The 18,512-nt window shown below is 39.0% G+C and overlaps 1 protein-coding gene across 4 annotated transcripts in view; it reads right to left on the minus strand.

Moving 5' to 3' along the window:
• The window catches only part of FNDC3B (fibronectin type III domain containing 3B), a 360,789-nt gene that overhangs the window by 116,406 nt on the left and 225,871 nt on the right, over positions 1-18,512 (minus strand). The window lies entirely within an intron of this gene.

An 18,512-nucleotide genomic window follows, 5' to 3' on the forward strand; every position in this document is an offset into this window, starting at 1 on the left:
GTGGGCCACATATAGGTCTCTTGCATATTCTGTTTTTTGTTTTTTTTCATAACGCGTTAAAATGTTAACAACCTCTTAGTTTGTGGGCCATACAAACACAGGCTACAGGGAGACTATATAGTTCAGTGACCCCTGCCCTACACACAATCACCATTACCCGCAGCACCCAGCATAGGCCATACACGTGCAATGCTCAATAGACGCTTCTTGACTAAATGAACAAAGTCTATATTAAAAATACCAAAAACTTGTAGTTGGCACCACTCCAAACTTAAAAAGGATTTGTTCCTTATTTTTTTTCCTGTTGTGTTCTGTTTAGTAGGACATGCTACCTTTAGTCTGGTGAGAAAAACAAATGGGCTGGTGGCAATATCACGGTTTTGAAAACTGCAACCTTTTAAAAGAAAACCCACATTCAAAAGACCAAATGTCATAAGCTCATTTATAACTATATATTCATATTAAGATATAAATTGTATCCATAAACCAAAAGTGGACATACCCTCACATTTTCTGGAAGCCTCGCTAAGTAAACTGTAAATATTATATAATCTCAAAAGTTAACTGTCGGTTAAAAAAAAAATCAAAACAAAACATAAGCATAGTCACAATAAATGAACTGGTTCAGTTGTTAAAGACAACGTGTTCTCAATTTCTGGTTATTCTAGAATTTGAAGGACCCTATGGTTTCAAACACTCACATAGCTATGTTCAAACAGCCAGTTGAAGGAGGTAACTGTTTCCTCCTGCTATGAAGAAGGCATTTAGATTATCTTACAAAGGCAACAAGTCAGACCCTATCCTTGGAGTAATAAAAGTGTAGAAGAGGGACAATCACCAACTCAACACAGAAAGAAGGGAAGAATTAAAGGGATCAGAAAATAAAACATCCTCAGGACTATGCACTAGAAATACACTATAAAAGAACGGAGTTAAAACAGGATGCTTTGTCCCACACAAACTGGAAAGCCCCTCCCACCTTGCTTTCGAACACACATGACAGAAGAAATGGCTATGCTTTCAACAGAAAAAAAGAAAAAATAGAGAAAGAGGCTAGATTAAAAGGAATAATAAAAAAAAATCTGTCCGAAATCAAAAAGATTGAATTTCAGGTAAAAGCCAGAAATACAAGGGAAAGGTCCTTCAAAGATAAAAACAACTTCCAAAGAGAGGTCAGGACTTGCCTTGTCTGTTTGCCTTTCATTATAATCACAAAAACTGTTATTTCCTGAGCACCTACATACATGCTGTTCTATGCATCACCACCTTGCTAATTTTTACAATGTCCCCTGCAAGATGGACACTCTCTGCTCCATTTCACAGTGGTGGACAGGAACTTACGCCTACTTAGCTCATCACGGTTCTCCTCTCCGGCGCTGGGCACACCATTCGTAGGTGTCTTTGTTGACTGAGGAAGGAAGATAAGGAACAAATGAGGAAACTGAGGCTCAGAGAGTAGATGTGATTTCTCCAGGGCCGCAAGTCTAATACATGGTCCCAAAGCAAGTAGAACCTTTCTGTTGACTGTATCATGAAGAGTTAAAAGAGATCTGGGGATCCTGAGGGAGAGGACATTGAGAAAGAAAACACGGGGTTGACACTGGTGGGGTGTTGGCCTTGAGGTAGATGGGAGAAAGAGAAGGCAGCAGAGGAGACCTGCTCAGTCCTATGGGAAGGTTTATGTTGGTTTTCTTCTTTGCTTTTAACTTAGAAAAGGTTGTCAAATGAACAGAGCAAAGGCCACCTATCTGCAGGGAATGTATATGAGAAAAGGAAGAATTTAAAAAGTGGGCCTTGAATGGGGCCAAATAAACAAAGGATTCTGAGAAGATAAAAAATAAAAATGGCAGGGCATGGGGAGGGAAGGTAGTGACAATGCAATCACTGCCCTATTGTGTCTGGTCACTAGCTCCTCATATTAGGAGAAACGTGGTACCAAGGCCAGATAGAATTCTGTCTTCTTTCAAGCTTCTAATTGTAAATATGGGTAAAAAGAGAGAAAAATACACTTACACCACATTTATTTAACACTTTTCCATTTGTGCTGCCACAGACTAAGAAGGAAAAGGTAAATAAAACCCGGGCACACAATTTGCACCAAACAAGAATAAAAATAAAATCTGTTTTAAAGTGACAGTTACTTCCCACATAAACAATAAACTCTTGTACAAAAGCTAACAGTGTAGTATGAAAATGTCAAAATTCACAACTCTACGACCTAAATAAGTGAGTTAACTAAAGCCCTTGGCCTATCTCTCCCTAGGCATGATTTAAGTGTGCCTCGAAGTCAACTCAATGACCACTGTTTCCATAAAACAGTTTCAGAGCCCAGCTGTAGGAAGAGTGTATGTCTGAGTTTGGATGAAGCCATTGTTTGGTGGCATGCTTTCTTTTTTTCCTTTTTTGTTTTTTTTCTCTTGTCTCTCTCATACACACACCTCCCATATTGTGAAGGAGAGAAGAATAACTAATCTTCTCACAAAAATAAGCAAACAAAACAAAAAAGAATTCTGCTGATTTGCCTTTAGGATATCTTTTTTATTCAAGCTGAAAACTCTGTCTTGTTTTTATTTCTTCCCCTCTTAAGAATTTGGTATTTGGTGTGTGCCAACTAAACAAGAGATTGCCCCAGAAGTGCAGAAACGCAAGGTTCTGGTGCAAGGTCAGAGGACAAGTTTCTTATTCTTCATTCTCAGGGGCTGTTTTTCACCTTCTGGTGTGCAGTAAGTAAATGAACTCAGACACAAATCATGTAAGCAAACTTTATATTTCTTATTCCTCACACTGAAGCAGCTAAATAAACAGATCGAAACCATTTTCCACCTGATTCAACCTTGCTGGTGATCACAGCTGCGGTGGATGAACATGAAAACCATTTTCTACATTGCTGCCTTCTTAGTAGTTGAATGGCATTAGCTGGGCATGGTGGCGCACACCTGTAATCCCAACTACTCAGGAGGCTGAGACAGGAGAATCGCTTGAACCCGGGAGGCAGAGGTTGCAGTGAGCTGAGACTGCACCATTGCACTCCGGCCTGGGCGACAGAGTGAGATTCTGTCTCAAAATATATGTTTATTAATTAATTAATTAATTAATTAATAATAAGGCACTCTTGGATCGTGTTTCAAACCGAGAAGGGACATTTTGTTTTGCAGATATAGGCACATTTAATGATACGAAAGTTTTTGAAAAGGAGCTAAGATGGGAGCCTCTAATTCAAACATGTCCACAGTCAGCTGAGAACTAGTCTATCTGGAAATGCTAAAAAAGGAAAGGGGGGCTCAGCTTAGAGACACAAGTCTTTCCTTTTCCCTAAAAGCAAATCTCCTACACCAAGGAAATAAAGCATTTTTTAGTAAAGGGAAGGTTGAAATGAAAACACACAAGCAAAGTAAATGTTTTTTCTAAAAGAAAAGAAGAGAGAGAGAGAGAGAGAGAGAGAAAGAAAGAAAGAAAAGAAAGAAAGAAAGAAAGAAAGAAAGAAAGAAAGAAAGAAAGAAAGAAAGAAAGAAAGAAAGAAAGAAAGAAAGAAACCCACACACATAGAGGGAAGATGTGTCATGTGAAATTTAAACTTTCCATAAATAATGGTTGTCATGTTTGCTCCAAAAAGAAACCCAAGTTCAGACTGTTTGAATAACTGTTAAGACCTAAACTAATTAAAATATCCTCCTTTATATACATAATTTACTTCTTTGGTTTATTTCACATTTTTTCCTTCTTAGAAAAGAAATACAGCTACACACTTAGCTACTAGCTATAGAATGTATTTCTGGTTGTAACAGCTCTATCATTCCAATGGGATGACATCAACATTATTTCTCTCTAAATCTTCTGTCTAGTTCTTATCCACAAGGCTCATTTGTAGATATGCCTGTCATAACATCATATGCTTTCTCAGATCTGCCAAGGAGCTGACATAGCTACTCTCTTTAACAAATCATGTATAACGAACTAGGGGCATGGAAAATGTGTGGCTTCTGATCATGTTCATTTTGGAGGTAAGAAGTCTAAAGCCAATAGTAAACAATCAATATAAAAACAAACAAAAAAGAAACAAATAAATAATTTTAGCTGAAAAAGAGAAATGTGACTACTCAATAATAAGGACAAGCTAGATACCCAGTCAATGCCTACTAATGCTGATAAGCATGAATGGGGACAAAAGAAAACAGTATTAAAAATGTGTGTTGATGGCTGGATGTGGTAGCTCATGCCTGTAATCCCAGCACTTTGGGAGACCAAGGTGGGCAGAAAGCTTGAGCCCAGAAGTTCGAGACCAGCCTAGGCAACATAGTAAGACCCCATCTCTACAAAAAATACAAAAATTAGCTGGGCTTGGTGGCACATGCCTGTAGTCCCAGCTACTTGGGAGGCTGAGGTGGGAGGATCGCTGGAACCCGAGAGTTGAAGCCTGCAGTGAGCTGAGATGGCGCCACTGCACTCCAGCCTGTGCAACAGAGTGAGACTCTGTCTCCAAACAGACAACAACAGCAACAATGAATATGTGTTGAATTGCTTTTCTACTCAGAAAAAGAATATTGGCCATCTTCAATTTTGAAATATTACTTATGCTGGGGGAAAAAAAGGAATCAATAAGTGCATTCAAAAGAAGAATTAATTATCTAAGACTCTCCATGTAGTGACTACGATCCACAGTGGTTTTAAATACAAATATTAAAGATGTCGAAAATCACAAGACGAAGAATAAACTTGCATAATATAAGGACAATGCGGTTAATCTCAAAAAACAAATATTCCAGAAATATCTTGAGATATCAATCATCCTGATGCTAAAAATACAAAGATAAATATCTTGCTAGCCATTTTGCCCGTGAAGTGGTTACTCTGTTTGAAATCCTGAAAGGTAGCCAAGGGAATATCAGACTCTCAACACCAAAAAAGAAAGCAGCAGGCAGGTAAACGTATGTTGTATGCAGTTGCTTTCCATTCCAGGAAAATATTTTCAAGAGCGGCCTAGGTTCCAATCAGGTTCTGGAACCTTAAGAGAAAGGAGAGAAACACAAATGAATTTCTTTTCCAAGCAGTGTGCCCAGCTGGACAGGAGCGATGGCCAGAGAATGTCAATGGGACAACAGGGGCTAATTTCCTCTGAGCTTTTGTTGCTATTTCTGGAATTCATTGGACAGGATGATTCCCCCGTTGCCCTCCCTGAGACTATGATTTGAGTCAAGTCTTACCGGGAACATTTGCATTAACCCACTCACAGGGAAATGGGCTCCTTCAGGCAAATGCTATGTAACACCTTGGGTAATAAGAGGGGCAACACGGAGTGCCAGGTCTAGGTCTTTAATGAACTACTAGTAAGATTCTGTGTTTATTTCTGTCAGATTCCCTAAGAAAAATCTTTGTGTTCATTTCACAATGTAAAAATCATGTATATGCATGGAACTGGACAAAAGCTGCTAGTGTTTGTTTTCTTTTGTTTTGTTTTTGAGACAGAGTCTCACTCTGTTGCCCAGGCTGGAGTGCAGTGGCATGATCTCGGTTTTCTGCAACCTCCGTCTCCTGGGTTCAAGCGATTCTTCTGCCTCAGCCCACTGAGTAGCTGGGATTACACGTGTGTGCCACTATGCCTGGCTAATTTTTGTATCTTTAGTAGAGACAGGGTTTGACCATGTTGGCCAGTTTCATCTCATACTCCTGACCTCAAGTGATCCACCCGTCTCGGCCTCCCAAAGTGCTGGGATTACAGGCGTGAGCCACCACACCCGGCCAAAAGCTTCTAGTGTTTTTAAGAACATCAAATTATACAGGGATGCAAACCCACAAAAATAGATGAAGTATGAGGTAGATATGTTTGCTTGGCAAGATTAACTCTAGAACCAGTCCTTTCCTCTTCCTCCCTGTATATTTGAACTGTTCACTGCTAGCTGAGCCCTAACCTCTGTCAGATACAGCTCTTGTATTCTGGGTGAAGGCTCACGACCATGATTATCCAGCAAGAGCTGGTACCCTCCCTGGGTATGTAACAGGAAAGTAGTCGCTTAAATACAGGATAGAACAACTTAACAAAGGCAATTAAAGTCCATACACTACTTTTTGCATGGGAGTCTACAAACGTTTCCACAAAATGTTTTTTCATTAAGACTTGGCATGCCATATTAAATTTTTTTCAGGCAACTTATTCCATACTTTTTGCAAGACTGTGCCAACTGACAGGTGGAATCCAAAGTACAATTTCTAATATGTTGCATCTGAAAGATAATTTTAGTATGTATACCTCCTATCCAGCAAGTTTTGAACAGTGTTTACATCTACACTTCCTTAATTATGTCTCAGAAGACTGAATTATTTGGGAATAAGGCTAGATACTCAGCCTGTGGCCAAGGAACCAAGTGAAGCTCATCAGCTGATATGGGTATCAAATCTGGAGGGCTCAAGAGTTTCAGCATACAAAAAAGTCATTACCATCCATGACACAACCTACCACCACCCCAAGGAATCAGCAAGAGTTACATGTGTGGGTACATACTAAAATGCCTATCGCCACTAGGCAGGTAGTATCAATGAGTAGAGAAGGTGGGTATATAAAACAAAAGGGAAGGGTAAGGACTATGGAAAATGGAAAAACCTCATCCTATCTGAGGGGGCAGCTGCCATGCAACCAATCAGTTATTCTTGGGGTATCATGGGTCTGAGGCAGACATTCCCATTTTTCTAGGGAATCTAGAAATGCAAAGTTTTATGTGAAATTACTCGATTTGTAAAAATACATTTTTAAAACATTTTTAATCTGTAGAAAAGCTGGAGCAGTACTATGAACACTGTTAGGGACTAAATGCTTGTGCCCTCCCAAAATTCGTGTATCTTAAAACCCTACGCGCTAAAGTGATGGCACTAGAAGGTAATTAGAATGAGATGAGGTCATGAGGATAAAGCCCTCATAAATGGGACTGATGTCCTTACAAGGGTACTGAGAGAGCTCGCTTTCTTCTCTCAGCCACACAAGGACACAGCACAAACGTGCCATCTATATAAAAGAGCAAGACAGACCTCACCAGACACCAAATATGCGGCACCCTGATCTTGGACTTCCCAGCCTTCAGAACTATAAGAGATAAATGTTTGTTGCTTAAGCCACCCAATTTATGGTATAGTTATAGCAGCCTGAGCTAAGAAAAATACGTAGATTGGTCAACTTATTAACATTTTGCTATACTTGCATGCTCACATTTGATCTCTACTTATATATATACACACACACGTTTTTTCACAACCATTTGAAAGAAAGTTATTGATCTCATGACACTTTACCCTCAAAACTTCAGCAATTCTTTCCTGAGAACAGGGAGCTTCTCCTACATAAACACAAACACATTACTACAATCAGATTTAACACTAATCGAATAAATTTGAAATTAAAATCCATGTTTAAATTTTCTCAACTGTTCCAACAAAGTCTTTAATTTTTTTTCTCCTAATTCAGGATCCAGTCGAGGACCAAGCATGCATTAGTTGTCAGGTTTTTACTAATCTTTCTTAATCTGGAACAGTAATCCCTTATACTTTGTCTTCATAAAGTTGACATTTTTGGAGTGGTCAGGCCAGTTTTCTTATACAATGTATATCACTATCTCTAGTGTGATGCTATTTCCTCATAATTAGATACAGGCTAAGAATTGTGGGGAAGAACTGTTTACAGATATACTTCCCATCCTATGGCATGAGAACATGCACAGTTCTGTTTGAACTATTAGGTGATGCTCAGTTTGGTCACTTGCTTAAGGTATTGTGTAAAATCTGTCTCCATCGACAAAACACATTCTCCCCTTTCAGCTGATGGTTGCAGTAAACACCGATGATCTCTAGCATGTGTCATTATATTGGTAGTTTCCAGATGGCGATTTTTCTAATTCTGTCATTCCTTCTATGTTTATTAGTTCTCTCTCCCACTTTTAAAGTATCTTGAACCCAGATTCTTTTTTTTAAAACTCAATGTGTTAAAATCTGCTACACTTCACCACCATCATTATTTTTTGGACACTAAATTTGCCCTAAATGTAGCCAGCAGGAGGCTCTTCAAGCTGTCTTCTGGGCCCCTTTGTCCACTTCCTTGTGACTTCTGTTTTGGAACACCTGTTAAGTATTCTAATTTAAGATTAGATCGCCAAACAGTAAGAAAATACAAAGCGCCACTAGACTGCAAGTGAGAGATTTCAGTGGTATAAAGCAGAAATTACCCAAACATTTTGGATTTGCTAAAAGCTACTCTTACCCAAGGATCTTCTTACTTAAATGTGACTAGAAAAAGAAAACCATCTAAACATTTCTATCTTCCGTATCTTCTAGAAAGCAGAAACAAAGCAAACTCATAACCCAAAAGCTATCTTAAAATGATCTCTTAAAATATATCAAACTTGAAATCTAGAAAGTCAAATATAAACTATAGTAAACTAAGCAGAAAAACATAGAACAGATTTGCCTCTTTTTGGATTGTATAATTTCTGCTCTCAATTTAATCTGGTGGTATTTCATTTCTTGCTCTTCCTAATCAACATTTCCCTTTAAAAAAAAAAAAAAACCAGATAATCAAAAGTGACAGCACCATCTGCCCTAGTCCAGAAAAGAAAAATGCACTGTCTTCTAAATGCATTGAACTGAGAAATGAACTAAAATGAAAAGTTAAGATTGGGCCAGCAGGCAAGAAATGTCTATATGGAAAATGCTACTTGCAAGAGGCTGTTCTCCAGAATTGAGACCATTCTGAGGAATAGAAGCTCTCTGGTATTACAAGAGAGCTTAAATTAGAAATTAGAAAATTGGAATACTTAATATTATTTTTCCATTTTATTCTCTAAAACATATTATGATAGAACAGACATCCACAAATCCAGGGTCAATGTAAAAGAAGTCGAATTGTTTTCAAGCCCACCTACTCTAGGCCAAAGCTATGCGCTATTGCTATCTCATTCTAAGCCTTTAATAATATTTATAGTATTTGTAACGTATTCAGTTTCTGTATAAAATAAAGGATTCTCTTAAGCCCTGCAGATGGATTTCCTTTGTCCAAATGAGCTGCCCTTGTTGTTCAAAACATGACATTCATCATAGGCCTTAATGTCTTTTGCATGTATATTCCCCCCCTCAGAATGAAACTAGTGTTCTATTTAAAGATTCAGTTTAAAAAGTCCAAGAGCCAAAATACTAGATTTACACCCCAAATTGGCTCTGTAATGGCACCACTTAGTAGCCACATTTCACTCTACAGATGATAAACTATATTCATCTGATCTCCATCTCCTAACAGCTGAGGTGTATAAACCCTGGACAACAAAGCTTATTGAGCCCGAGGGGCAGTTGTGAGCAAAAGCGGCCATTAAGGTCATGGACTAAACTGGGTGAGAAATAAAAACGCACAAGAGGAAAATATAATAGATAAAACAACACAAAAGAAAAAAAAATGAATGACCAAAAATATCTGGATTGGCCCCCTCATGCCTCAGAATTTGACTATATTTGGAGATAGGGCCTTTAAAGACGTAATTAAGTTAAAAAGAGCTCATTAGGGTGGGCTCTAATTTAACATGACAGGCGTCCTTAGAAGAGGAGGAAATTCGGACACAGACACACACACAGGGAAGAGGATGTGAAGACAGAGGGAGACAATGGCCAGCTACAAGTCAGAGAGAGAGGCCTAGAATAGATCCTTCCCTCATGGCCCTGAAGGACCAACCCTGCGAACACGGCAGTCTGACTTCCAGCATCTAGAGCTGTGAGAAGATAAAACTGTGTTGTGTAAGCTACCTAGTCTGTGCTACTTTGTTCTGTCAGTCATCGCAAAACAATACATATACCAAACATATGCAAATACATATTAGATACTATTATACCCATTTACTATAGATTCAGCAAATCAGAGATTTCATGAATCTGGTCAAGATCGCACAGGAAAATCTAAAAGAACCCAGTATCAAATCTTCAGGTCTTCTGGTCTTCTGATTTTTGGTCCAAGTCAATTTCTTCTTGGGGGCCATCAAAAACCTCTTCTCCTGCCATCTCCTGTGCCCAAAGGTACCAAGGGTAAGGCGGGGAGATTAACTTTACTTAAGATAAACAAATCTATCTGCTGGAAGAGACTGCTAGACTACTTGGTTCAGGACAAAATAATTACATTCGAAGTTTAAACATGTTTAGACTACTGCTTCTGTAAGAGGCCACATCCAATTACAGAAGGTCAGTTTGGAAATCCAAAGAGAAGCTACTGAAAGTCATTTCAAAAGCTGGTCAAGAAAGACCAATCCCATAATAATTCTCCAGATTACTTCATGCCAAAGCATTGGTAATATATCCTCTTCTCCCGCACGTATAGAAATGGAACACTCAGGATGTTTTGAAGCTGGAACACTGAGGATCATGCAGTAATTGCTTCCAAAAGACATATTATAGTATTTTTTGCAGCTGACTGCAAAAGCAGCACACACCAGTTCCAAAAGAACAGAGACTATCTCAGACCATAACGTACAGCTGTTTGTTGTGTGGCACCACCTGAAATATCCGTGTGTTGTTTTCTTCCCAACCAGCTACTATAGAATGTATCCAGGCTGCTCAACTTATTTACGGCTCCAGCTGTTTTTCTGTATTTGAAGAAACTCTACCTTAGCAGCCATTTCTCTAAAGACTTTCAGTAAGGATAAAGAGGTGCTAAACTGTAGAGTGGACACTAATTCCATTCTTAAATAAAGCAACAACCACTAACGTAAAGTATAAGTTAATGTCTTTGTATTTGTAGAATAAAGTTCCTAATTTGACCTTCCTAGCAGTCACTGGATGAAAGTCTCACAAACACTTTCCTTTGTGGAGAAAACACTAATCTACCAGCCCAGAAAATATGGTCTAGGCTTATGTTTCTGAGGGGGCAAACAGTTGCTCTGTGCATGTATAAGATCCCTATATTATGATAAGGCAGAACGAACAGAGAAGTAGTCATGGGTGCCGGGAATACATAGCGAGCAGGCAGCCTGTGATTAGATAGCAGAGCCATTGAAGAAGGTGGCTTTAGGAGGCTTTTTTCTATGACACAGGAATTTCTAGTAGAAATGAACACAGAAAAAGCTGAAGGAACTGATGGAGTCAAGCATTTCTTTAAGAAACAAGTAGTTATATTGTCTAGTTGCAATTACTGTGAACCAGTCTTCATTGCTCAAATTTAAAACGTATTTCTACATTTTGAACAAAAGGTAAAACCATTTCCTACTTATTGTGCCGTTAATAAGTCCATTATTAAATAGTTGGTTTCTAAAATGAAATTCTGAGTATGAAATTGTACGACCAGAATTTTAAATGATGCCATCTAAATGAGGAACCTATTAAGGCTCATCATCTCCAACAATTAAACGATCGTACTTGCCTAGAGTTACAGTCCAGGAAGATAAAGTGAAATAAACTAGAGAAAAAGCAAAGAAGTTTTGTGCAGATTTGAGTTTACAGCTACCTAACATTGTGAAATTATAAGCATTCCATCTGCTCACCAGCTGTGGTTCCTAATCCTCTTTAATAACTTCAGCTTGCACAAGTCCATGAGAATCAAGACATCTTCCAAATTTCATTTTACATTAGTAGCCAGGATTGATTTTTAGACACTGGCTACCAATGAAAGCAGCCTAAAGTTGATTTCCCTAGCAGGTGTTAATTTTCAGAGCAGTGAAAGGAAATGAGAAAAGAGACTAAGAGTGGAAAGAAAGAAATTAAGGAAGTTCTAAGATCATATTAGGTTTTTAGGGTTCTATGCTCTTCAGCAAAACCCAAAGGCTCAAATACAGAATAGTCTCCTGAAATGTGAATCTAAAAATTCCCTAAAAACATGTAAAAAAACCCAACATATTAAATAAGAGATCATTTCCAGTTGGGTCTGAAATAAGGTTTATTTCCTGTAGCAGCCAGTCTTTCTCCCCACCATCAGCTCTCAAATATCTCTGGTCACTGACCAGAGATGGGGTCTCAGAGCTGTGACTGTTCCCCACTGCTGCAAAGGTTAGTTACTTCTCCTTAAGGTATTTAACCTTAAGGTAGTTTCTAGCTTGGTTTCATAATGGGCAGTCCTTGTAGCCTAACTCAGGAATAGAAAAGGTGTTCTACTAAGAAAATACCCAAATTTTATTAAAGTTGCAAGCAGGTTTCATGGTTCTGTGTTTTACTACTTTTAAACTCCAAAATACCTTTCCATTCCCCTCCCTCTTATAGCTATTATACAGAGTATGAGAAAGAATGATTTATTTCTGACTTTTGAGATTGGTGACAATCTTGTTTTCAGGCAAATACAGGTTTATAATATCTCTATATTTTTAGTTCAGACTGCTGGGATATTTTAAGAAAAAGCCAAAATTACCCATCTCTGCTCAAGCCCAGTGGGGATCTGGACGCTAGGGACAGTATCAGCAAGGGCTACGATGTGTTTCCTATTCACACGTGTTGCAGAACAAGACCATATCTTAGGCTACATAATCCAGGTTTTCTCTTCTAGAATGCCATTATTAGGAGGCCTTCTGAACCAAGATGGCAGTGTCTATCTTTGTTCCAAATTGTCAGTGTACTACCTGGTACAGAATGCTTGCATGCGTGGATGGTGTCCCCAGTAATAATTCTCGAAGCAGAACCTGTTGCTCTGTCTTGCACTGAACATTTGGAAAGAGATGGCTCTCCATGTTTATTTCTGATGCAGACTTGACGTTTACTTAAGAACCCCCTCATAAGAGCATGGAGACCAGTTAAGGCAGCCCCAGCTGGCAGAGCCAAGTGGGAATGAGGAGGTAAACAGGTCCTAGCACTGGCAGAAAGTGATCAAAAAGTCAGCTTCCACAACATTTCCCAACAATTAGAAAAGAATGTTTTCATCTTCTTTTTCATCAGAATAAGAGCACACAAACCATTCCGGAAAAAAAAAAAAAGGTGCTGAATACTATAAAAGTTATTATACCATTTTTCACAGATGTTTTTATAAAAGTCCTAAGAGAATCAGAACTACTGAAGAGAGCTGGTATCTAAAAAAAATCTCCAAACTATGTAGGAAATCAATAGTTTAAAACAAAAGGCTGAAACAGTTTCTATATTAAAACCTTGTTTTAATACTCCAAAATAGGTTTGTTGCTATGCAGTCAAGAGTATCTGAGTGAAACTTTAATTTCTATGAATTACATGAAATGTAATGAAAATTGGATAGGTGAAAACACAAAGTCCAGGTTCTACCTAAGGGCAAAAGCTAATGATAGTGGAAATAATACTAGACTGCCAAAATAACTCTGCAAACACCTAAAGAGGCTCATTCTTACTAAACAAAAATGGAGAGAGCAATGATGACAGTTTATTGCATTTATCTGGCCGGAAGGAAATACAAGACTACATTTATAGGAAAGGCCTTCATTTGTGGGGCTGAAATAGGCTTAGCATACAATTCTAACCCGGCATTTCAGTTCCTCAAAAAAAGTGTTTCATACCGACTGCACTACATGCTGTGTAATACTGGCATTCAAGCATGCATAATAAACTATTTGGTAACTCTTTCCAACTGCAATGGAATTCTGTATTTTAACCCAAGTCTTATAAAACGAAATGTTTTAAATGAAAAGCAAATTTAGCAATTCATATTATCTATAAAAGATGTCTGGAAGTCCCCTTGAGTGAGCTCTGCATGTTATCTTCTGCCAACTCCAATCTGTTTCCAATACAGTCAAGGGTGAACTCTTGCAGGGGAATATAGACGATGTATACAAACAAATACAATAGGGTCATCTCGTGGTGGGTGTCATGAAGAATATGTAAAGAAGGGTGATGTGATGAAGTAGTCTAAGAAGGTCTCTCTGATCCTGAAGCATTTGGGCTATGCCAGGAATGATGGGAAGGATTCTACTATACAAAGTATAAAAGAACTTTCCAAGAGAGAGAACAGAGAGGTCAAAGGCACTAGGGCAGGACAGACCCCACATGTTAGAGAACTGGAGAAAGTAAGCTGTGTGGCAAGGGCACAGAGAACTGGAGCAGGGCTGGAAGAAGGTGAGGTTGCAGCATCAGGCAGCAGCCACGGTAGAGTTTGCACTGTATGCTAAGTTCGAAAGGAAAACATGGGGGTTTTAACAAAAACTTCACCCAGCTGCTGTGCAGAGAACGACTTGTAAGGGAACAACAGCTAAAGCAGTGAGACCAGCAAAGAGAATAACACTCTATTTTACACATTTAACCTCTATGAAAGTGCACATGTGCACACACAAGCACAATATTACAAAACGAGCACTACAACAACATTGGAAATTTAGGAAAAGAGTCAAATTTAATGAAATATATTTTGGATATACAGAAATGTGTTACTTGTCTCACAATAATCGATGTCATTTTCTAGACCTAACTTTTTGTAAACAGTATTAATATCCAGGAAGAGTTGCCACTCAAGTGACAAAGAATATGTATTTGATGAAATGTCCTATAAAAAAGCACAGATTTAGGTCATGTGGTGGCTCATGCCTATAATCCCAGCACTTCGGGAGGCCAAGGCAGGCGGATCATGAGGTCAGGAGATCAAGACCATCCTGGCTAACACTGTGAAACCTTGTCTCTACTAAAAATACAAAAAAAAAAAATTAGCTGGGCATGGTGGCACGCACCTGTAGTCCCAGCTACTCGGGAGGCTGAGGCAGGAGAATTGCTTGAACCCGAGTTGGAGGCTGCAGTGAGCCGAGATCACGCCACTGCACTCCAGCCTGGGCAACAGAGCAAGACCCTGGCTCAAAAAAAAAAGCACAGATTTTTAGTATAGTTGGCTCTACAATCTGAAGAATTCAGAATAGGCTGGGGACGGTAGCTCATGTGTGTAATCCCCCCAGTACATTGGCAGGCCAAGAGGATCACTTGAGGCCAGGAGGTCAAAACCAGCCTGGGCAACATAGCAAGACCTTCTTTACAAAAAAAAAAAAAAAAAAAATTAATTAGCCAGCCATGGTGGCACATGCCTATGGTCCTAGCTATTCAGGAGGCTGAGGTAGGAGGATCGCTTGAGATGCAGTGTTTGAGGCTGCAGTGGGCTATGATCATGCGACTGCGTCTCAGCCTGGGTGACAGAGAGAGAGCCTAGGAAAGGAAAGAAGAAGGAAAATGAAAGGAAAGAAAAAAAAATGAGGATTTTAAAATAGGAAGAAAGTTATGAATCACAATAGGCACATTTCTTTGTAGTCTGAAGTTATCCTTGTTTCTAATGCTGCTGACTAGAACATACTGTAGTGAAGACTGTAACATTCTAGACAGCAAGTCATACCAAAAGCAGTAAGTCATATTCTCTCCACTTAAGATTTCAACATATTTCCACGAATGTTATGGCTCAGGAAAAAAAAAAAAGTCAAATACTATTAAATGGAAAATGTATTTCAGAGTCCAGAACTATTCTCAAATAGTAAAACAATTTAACAGACACACTGAAATAGTTTTTCCCAAAGTCCTTTATTTTTCTCATTTAAATTGATTCCAAAAGGAACTGGCAGGGCATGGTATATGCCACAAGTGACTGATATCTTTATGGAAAAAACACATAAGTAGCTAAAACCAAAGGCTCATGAGCATGGGTAGAACTAAGTGGTTTGAAATAGACAGATCTAATTTTTTAACTGCATGGAAAGATTGGAGAAACTATTCCAGCGAGGTAACATAATGTGATCTCCCCTCAGCTTTGCCCGTCCTTTACTAAGGTCCTAGCAATACCATAAAAGTTGATTATAGAACTAAACTACTTTAACTTGAGCCTGGCTACAGGGAGAGCTGTGATCTACATGACCTGTATTTTTTATCTCTGATTTCTCTATTCCCATGTACAGAGTGCCATGGTGTTTGTATCTGCCATTCTCTATCACATATTATCTTGGCTGATACCACATGATCCAGCTGAGTTCTCGTGTCTGGCCAAAACACATTTTTCCTCCCTTCTTGGTGTTCTTTCTTCTTGCCCTATTTATACAATCAGGGCTTTGTAGTTCAACTTCATTATTCTCATCAACTTTTGTTTTACAACTCTTTGTAACTCTAATTACTGCCCAGGTAAATTTTGAAACCCACAGCAAATACAGAGTTTTAACTAATTTGTTCATTCAATTAATGATGCACTGATGTTTAAACTATACAGTTAAGTATGCTTGACTTTGATGTATACATTATTTCCCACCAAGTATGACAAGATTAAAAAATTCTGGAGGAGGGAAAAATCTTCAATGACTTAAAATAGTACTTCATATGTAGTTAAAATCTTCTGTCTTTTCAATTTAGGCAAAACACTCACTGACGGGTGAAAAGAGAAATCTAAGATACAAGTTTATTACAACAGGCAATACCTATTAAAAACACAACAAAGCAGATAACAGGGCTTTAGAATTTATCACCCATTTAGCATATGACACCTCAGGGTACACAGAAATCTTCTTCAAAATTAAATCAATTATTAGACTCTGCCTACATGACAGTCATCAGAGAAAAGACACCTGCAATCTATTATAACATTAACTATTTAGTGTAATATCCAACAAGTACCAGCTTTATGGAATTTTCTTGAGGTCTATTTAACATTTACAGGACATAAGATTCATTAAAGATTACTTTTAAACCTTTGTAAATCTTATCTCATGCTCCGTGAAAACGATCTTATTTACTTTTTAAAGAAAATATATATTCAAAATCAGATAGGTTCATTTCACTTCTTCTTGGGAAATGCCATGAGCTCCGGTCATCATTTAAAAAGAATTATACAGATTCTGATATTTAACTATTAAATATGCCGTGAAAATACACAGCCGCCATTTTACATTTTACACACATACATCCACAGCACATTCACTTCTATTTACAGCCCAGTTGTTACAGCATTCAGCTTTATGAACTGCTTAAACTAGCTTAATTTACTGTGCATAGGCTAGGCATGGTGGTTCTCACCGGTAATTCCAGCACTTTGGGAAGCTAAGGCAGGAGGATCCTTTGAGCTCAGGAGTTCAAGACCAGCCTGGGCAACATGGTGAAACTCTCGCTCTACAAATAATACAAAAATTAGCCAGGCAGGGTGGCACACGCCCATAGTCCCAGCTACTCGGGAGGCTGAGGTGGGAGGATTGCTTGAGCCAGGGAGATGGAGGCTGCAGTGAGCCAAGATCATATCACTGCACTCTAGTCTGGGTAACAGAGTCAGACCCTGCTCAAAAAAAAAAAAAAAAAAAAAAAAAAAAAACAGGCGTGTGTGTAGATTTCCCTATGTAAACTGCTTCTCTAAAGACAGGTGGTAGCTCTGCTAAATGATTCTTGGCCTGTGTTAGTAGAGACAGATACTTGCTGCTGCTATTGTACATTTGGATGAAATTAACTGCAGCTCACTGAAACGCATATAGTAAATGTTGAGGAAAGTTGAGGGTGTATCAATCAGACCTTAACTAGGATGCAGGCAAATGGGCTGGCTCAGCCAGGTTTCTAGACAGGGATGCTGGAAGGAGCCTGTGGTGGTTGTGAATGTTACCTTGCATGCAAAAGTCTTTGGAGATATGATTAGGTTAAGGATTTTGAGATGGTCGACTATCCTGAGTTACCCAGATGGGCCCTAAATGAGATCACATGTATTCTTATAAGGCAGAGGTAGAGGAAGACTTAACACAAACAAGAGGCGAAGAAAAAAGCAGAGAGATTTGAAGATGCTGATCTTGAAGCTGGGGTGATGTGGCTACAAGCAAAAGAGTACCAGCATCCACCTGAGGCTGGAAGAGGCAAGGAACAGATTTTTTCCTAGAGCCTCCTGAGGGAGCTCGGGCCTATCAATACCTTGACTTCACCCAGGTAACAATGATTTGGGACTTCTGAGCTCTACATTCTCTCCAGAATTGTGACAGAATAAATTTCTGTTGTTTTAAATCACTGGCTTGGCCAGGCATGGTGGTGTACGCCTGTAGTCCCAATTACTCGGAAAACTGAGGTGGCAGAGTGCCGTGAACCCAGGAGTTAGAGGCCAGCCTAGGCAACATGGTGAGACCCCATCTCTATAGGGGAAAAAAAAGAAGCACCAGCTTTGTGCGTGCTGATGGTTAATCACAGGAAAGGAACACAGGGCCCATCAGAAGTGTGCCTCCATTGTGTTAACTTCTCTGTGGACAGTAGTCATTACAATATGAAAAGAAAAACAGTGCAGAAAATTTGGCCAAATCAAAGGAACTGAGCTCAAGTGACAGGACTGTGCTAGAGTTTATTACAAACTTATTTTTAATCTATTCTCCTGCTAACACAGAACTGAGACTTGTTACTGAATTTTTAGGGTCTGATGACAGATTAAGTGACCATATGGTATTACCTCAAATTGAGCAGAGGGATAAAAAAGATTGAGAAGGCCGGGCGCGGTGGCTCAAGCCTGTAATCCCAGCACTTTGGGAGGCCGAGACGGGCGGATCACGAGGTCAGGAGATCAAGACCATCCTGGCTAACCCGGTGAAACCCCGTCTCTACTAAAAAATACAAAAAACTAGCCGGGCGAGGTGGCGGGTGTCTGTAGT

The sequence above is a fragment of the Chlorocebus sabaeus genome, chromosome 15 (assembly GCF_047675955.1).
Source record: "Chlorocebus sabaeus isolate Y175 chromosome 15, mChlSab1.0.hap1, whole genome shotgun sequence".
In the NCBI taxonomy this organism is placed as follows: domain Eukaryota; kingdom Metazoa; phylum Chordata; class Mammalia; order Primates; family Cercopithecidae; genus Chlorocebus; species Chlorocebus sabaeus.